This window comes from Camelus dromedarius, chromosome X (genome assembly GCF_036321535.1).
Source record: "Camelus dromedarius isolate mCamDro1 chromosome X, mCamDro1.pat, whole genome shotgun sequence".
Taxonomy (NCBI): Eukaryota; Metazoa; Chordata; class Mammalia; order Artiodactyla; family Camelidae; genus Camelus; species Camelus dromedarius.
This window is the reverse complement of record NC_087472.1, coordinates 8,672,708-8,678,673: the sequence shown is the minus strand read 5'-3', so window position 1 is coordinate 8,678,673 and position 5,966 is coordinate 8,672,708. Positions and strand designations below refer to the sequence as shown.

Here is a 5,966-nt window from a genome sequence, read left to right as displayed (position 1 = left end):
ACACTACACAAATAAACACTCTTCCATTTCAGTACTATGAAGTTAAGGAACAGCCAAACCTAAGCTCGACTGATAGAAATCAGAACAGCACCTGCCTATGGGGGTGGAGAGAGGGGCTTACTGGTACCACACAAGAGAAACTATGGGGACATGGAAATGTTCTCCACCTTGTCTTAGGCACTCGTAGCATGAGCAGATACCACTGCCAAACTTCACAAATGTCAAAACTTATCAATTAGGCATTTTATCATTTGTAAGTGAAATCTCCATTTGAAAGAAAAAAAAATCAACAGATGTTGATTTTTTTCCCCTTGAACAACCTATTAAAATTTGCATGTCAATCCTCCACATCCCCTTCCTCCACTTCTTTCCTTAGCCCTTAGCCCTTTCAGACATTTTACATCCTTCCTGCCTTGGAATGTTCACTCCATGAGGTGAGGAACCTTTTTCTGCTTTGTTCACTGATCTGCAGGCCTAGAACATTGTCTGACACATAGTAGGGGCTCAATAGATATTTGTTAAATAAATGGATGGATTCAAAATTAACTGAAATTAGAATATATTCAGAACATTTTATCTGTAATGTTATTCCTATGTAACCAAAGAACAGGGGCACTTGGAGATGCCAAGGTAAAGGACTTAAGTGTTTTACCTTTTGCTGGCACATACAGAATGGGTGGACTGCATTTTGTTTTTCTGATATAAATGACCATGTTTTTTAAGCATCAATATCTCTGAATGGTGTAACTATTCAACATTTTATCTGGCAGTGAACTTTGGTTGAAGGACATACATCAAAATTATGAGGTCAATTAGGAAAAATAAATCAAACTAGCCCATGTTATACTGAATAAACTAACAACTATAATTAACATTTAATTAGTCAAACAATGAATCTGTACATGCCGACGTGAGATTTGCCTAAGGCCCCAGAAGAAACCAGTGATCAGCATTTATGCCAACTGATAAGTCTGAGTAAGAGAGGTTGGGGAGGGAGACCTAGGGATTGTTTCTTTTTAAGCATTTCCCATTGTTATGTAAACATAATAGGGCTCTGAGTCCATAGAGACAGAATAATAGCACATTTTTACATGGATACCAATTGGAAATGGTTCAAGGTATCCCCAGTAGTACCCCTGGCAATAAATTACAAACTTTACTTGTAAGAATCACCTGCAGTTCTGCCACTCAGGGTTTACCACTGTTAACATGATGATGCACTTCCTGTCTTTTTGCATATGAATTTTAATAAAAATATAAACATGCAACTATCTGTACAATAATGATTATAGTTTATGAATCCAATTTTTTTTCACTTAATTTAACTTAATCTTTTTTTCTTGTTCTTGAAATTTTGTCTTTTTATTTATCCCTTCATATTTGAAAGAAACATGCTGGGAGGTAGAACTTGTATACATGCAACTTCATGTTTAGCTTAGGATTCAAAACGGGTCACAAACTCATATACAGTCCCCCTTTTTTTTCCCCGTCTATTTTTACAACATACACAGAGGAGTCAAACTCCTGGCAACATTGGATGGGATTTTTTTTTGAAATAATAATCCCTTTGGTTCTTCAAAGGGATCATGATGTGCTTCTTCTTAATCTCTTTTCTTGTGAGTAATAATGCTACTGATGATGTTACAAATCCAACCAATCAACATTGCCAATGATACTGTATTAATACAAAGAAGAGGACCCCCATGGGTTGACCCTGTCTAAGAAAACCATCAGAACCACATTCCATATACACAGGAACAAAGGTCTTCAATAATACTGGAACTGAAATGAAAAGTCCAATAATGTCTGTGTTGCAGAGGAAATTTCTTCCTTTATATCAACAATATATACTTCTATCAGAGATTTCTGTATCACAGTATCTCTAGCAGAAACAATTAGGCTTCAAATTTCTCCTATACTACTTCTATCATAGATCTTGGCAAATGCAATACACAGTTCAGTGATTCAGCTGCCATCTTGAAATTTGTCAGTTCTTTGACCTCCTCTCATCAAATGATCTAGTCACCCACACAACCTCACTCACTCCCATGCACCCTGGACTTTGCCAAAACCAACAACTACAATCTCTCTGTAATCTCAGTTTCACTCCACCATTTTATATCTTTCCGGGTTACTTCCTCTAGTACCTTGATTCCAACAAATTCCAGTTTCCACTTTTTCATGACTCTTGTGATGTCATTTCTGCTCTCCTAACCCAGCTCAGTTCATCCAGTCTTATGGTAAATCATAAAAATGACTTTCTCACATACTCCCCTGCCCCTTTCTTTACTCATCTTCTTATGGTAAAACTACAAAACTAGTTAAATTTCTCTTCCTACAAAAGTGCAGAAGGACACAATTTGAAAGTTATGCTGATTGGTCTCACTTTAAATTCATGCTCATTAATCTCAAGTGAGTCTTTAGTGCTGGTAAATAATTATAATACATTTACTACACCATCCTCTTCCAACTCTCTGACACAACTATTTCATACTTTTTTTTCCCTCCTCAGAACTCCCAATGACTCCTCTCCCATCTTTATAATCAACTGATGACTTTGCTTATTTATAACACTAAGAATGCTGAAGTGATCAAAAGAGAAATTTCAATAAAAACCAAAAAAGAAAAAAAGAAAAAGACATGAAAGTTTCTTCCTGTAAAAAAAAAAAAAAAAAAGAAAAGAAAAGAAAAAGACATTCTACAGGACCCTGCCACTAAATCTACACACCTGCCTGCATCTATGTCTACATACTCTCTCATCATAAAAACATCACCTCCTGGGCATGGGCCAGAAGGACTCCTATGTGGGTGACGAGGCCCAGAGCAAGAGAGGCATCCTGACCCTCAAGTATCCCATCGAGCATGACATCGTCACCTACTGGGATGACATGGAGAATATCTGGCACCACACCTTCTACAACAAGCTGCATGTGGCCCCCGAGGAGCATCCCATGCTGCTGATCAAGGCCCCCCCTGAACCCCAAGGACAACCGTGAGAAGATGACCCAGATCACGTTCGAGACCTTCAACACCCCAGCCATGTATGTGGCCATCTAGGCCATGCTGTCCTTGTACGCCTCTGGCCGCACCACTGGCATTGTGATGGACACTGGTGATGGGGTCACTCACATTGTACCCATCTACAAGGGGTATGCCCTCCCCCACGCCATCCTGCGTATGGACCTGGCTGGCCGGGACCTGACGGACTACCTCATGAAGGTCCTCATGGAGCATGGCTACAGCTTCACCACCACAGCCGAGCGGGAAATCGTGCGTGACATCAAGGAGAAGCTCTGCTATGTCGCCCTGGACTTGGAGCAGGAGATGGCCACCGCTGCCTCCAGCTTCTCCCTGGAGAAGAGCTACAAGCTGCCCGATGGTCAGCAATGAGTGTTTCCACTGCTCCGAGGCTCTCTTCCAGCCCACCTTCCTGGGCGTGGAATCCTGTGGCACCCACGAGGCTACCTTCAACTCCATCATGAAGTGTGACATCGACATCTGCAAGGACCTCTATGCCAACACGGTGCTGTCTGGTGGGACCACCATGTACCCCAGCATCACCGACAGGATGCAGAAGGAGATCACCGCCCTGGCCCCCAGTACGGTGAAGGTCAAGATCATCGCATCCCCCTAAGCACAAGTACTCCGTGTGGATCGGCGGCTCCATCCTGGCCTCGCTGTCCACCTTGCAGCAGATGTGGATCAGGAAGCAAGAGTCCGGCCCCTCCATCATCCACCGCAAGTGCTTCTAGGCGGACTGAGTTACCTTCCACCCTTTTCTTCACAAAACCAAACTTGCGCAGAAAACGAGATGAGATTGGCATGGCTTTATTTGGGGTTTTTTTTTTTGAATTTTTTGTTTGTTTTTGGCACTTGACTTAGGGTTTAAAAACTGGAACGGTGAAGGTGACAGCAGTCGGTTGGATTGAACATACCCAAAGTTCTACAATATGGCCAAGGACTTTGATTGTACATTTTTTTTTAGTCATTCCAAATATCATGACATGGATTGTTACAGGAAGTCCCTTGTCTTCCCAAAAGCCGCCTTGCTTCTCTAAGAAGGGCCAGTTCTTACCAGAGTCCACACAAGGGAGGGTGATAGCATTGCTTTTGTGTAAATGATGTATTCCAAATTTTTTTTTAATCTTTGCCTTAATAATTTGTTTTCGTTTATTTTGAATGGTCAGCCATCATGGCCCCCATTTTTTGTCCCGCAACTTGAGATGTATGTAGGCTTTTGGTCCCTCTGAGAGCGGGCTAAGGCACAGAGGCAGCCAGAGCTTGTCCGTACACTGTCTTGAGACCAGTTCAATAAAATGCACACCTTAAAGAAAAAAAAAAAACACCTCCATTTCACCAATATTTTCTCTCAGCACTGTGCTCTTCCCTGATTCCCCTCAAATATATACATATAAATATATAAAAATTATATATATATATATATAATATATATATATCCATCCATCCCAGAAAAGGTCTCCGTACCTATAGACCTCATCAACATCTTGAGTATCTAACAAAAGTCTCAACATGTACAAAAGTAAACTTCTGATCTTCCTCTCAAACCTGCTCCAGCCAGCCTCCCTGATCTCACTCAGTTTATAGCAATACTGTCCTGTTTTAGTTGCTGGAGCTAAAAAGCTCAGTGGCATTTTGATTTGCCTACTTTTCTCCCGCCCCATGTCCATTTGTTAGAGAATCCTAGTGTTATGGGTGGAATTGTATCCACCCCCACTAAAAAGGTATGTTGAATTCTTCTCTAAGTACCTAAGAATGTGACCAAATAAGCAAACGGGGTCACTGCAGATGTAATTAGTTAGGAGTAGGGTTGGCCCCTAAGCCAATGTGACTGATATCCTAATACAAAGATGGCTACGTAAAGTCAGAGACATACAAAGAGGATGCCATGTGATGAAGGCTGAAACTGGAGTCATAGCTACAGGCCAAGGAAAGCCCAAGATTGTCGGCAAACCCCTAGCAGCTAGGAGGCAGCAAGGAAGGATCCCCTGTATGTTTCAGAAGGAATATGGCCTTGCTGGCACCTTGCTTTGGAACTCCTATCCTACAGAATGGTGAGACCATAAATTGTGTTGTTTTAAGCCCTAGATAACTCATTCATGTGGTGTGCTCCAACCAAATATAACACTTTGGTTTATCCAAATATGGTACATGACTCAAAAATGTTCCATATTTTCTGACTATAAACTGCTGTGTTGAGTAAATGAGTATCTTTGCCTAAAAATCTTATGGCAAAATACCATTTCTTAGAGTGTATTTATTTCATACATTTTTGGCAAAAAGTCTCTATAGACCCACTTGACCCCACATCCCTGAAAAAAAAAAAAGCTCATCTGCAAAAAAAAAAAAATAATTATATATATATATATATATATTTAAGGGTCATTAGTGCAAAAGCCTGAACTGCTTAGGCCTTATGTGAGCCAAGTCTGTTTTGTTCAATGTTACTTACATCACGTAACTCTAAATAGTATTTCTTTCCAACAAATCCACGCATTATAACTTTACCCACTAAAGGTCTTCAGATACCTTAGGACTTTTCTATACCAGTCAATAGATATTTCTTTCAACAAAGGGTACAGTTCGTTTTACAGCAGAACTAAATTAGATCTGGGGTACTTCAAAACTTCTCTCACTTTGCTACCACCTTAAGAAAAGTTCAGTCACACTCAGTATAGCAAAGATAGGAGGTATCAAGACTTTGAATTGATTAGGCTCTACTCGCACAATAAAATGCATCAAGTCACTTGAGTGAGGGCACTATCTCTGGTCCCATACCCCACTGGACAACTCATCCTTATTGACAGAATTGTCAGATTAGAAAATTAAAATACCAGATGTCCAGCTACACTTGAATTTCAGATAAACATCAAAGAATGGGACACATAATAATTGAATGCAATAGTCAGGATATACTTTTACTAAGAAAGTATTTGTTATTTACCTGA

At 40.4% G+C, this 5,966-nt stretch overlaps 1 pseudogene; it reads left to right on the top strand.

Annotated features, from left to right (window-relative positions):
• The first annotated feature begins 2,780 nt into the window (after positions 1-2,780).
• On the top strand, positions 2,781-3,849 carry LOC105091536 (actin, cytoplasmic 2-like; annotated as a pseudogene).
• The last annotated feature ends 2,117 nt before the right edge of the window (positions 3,850-5,966 follow it).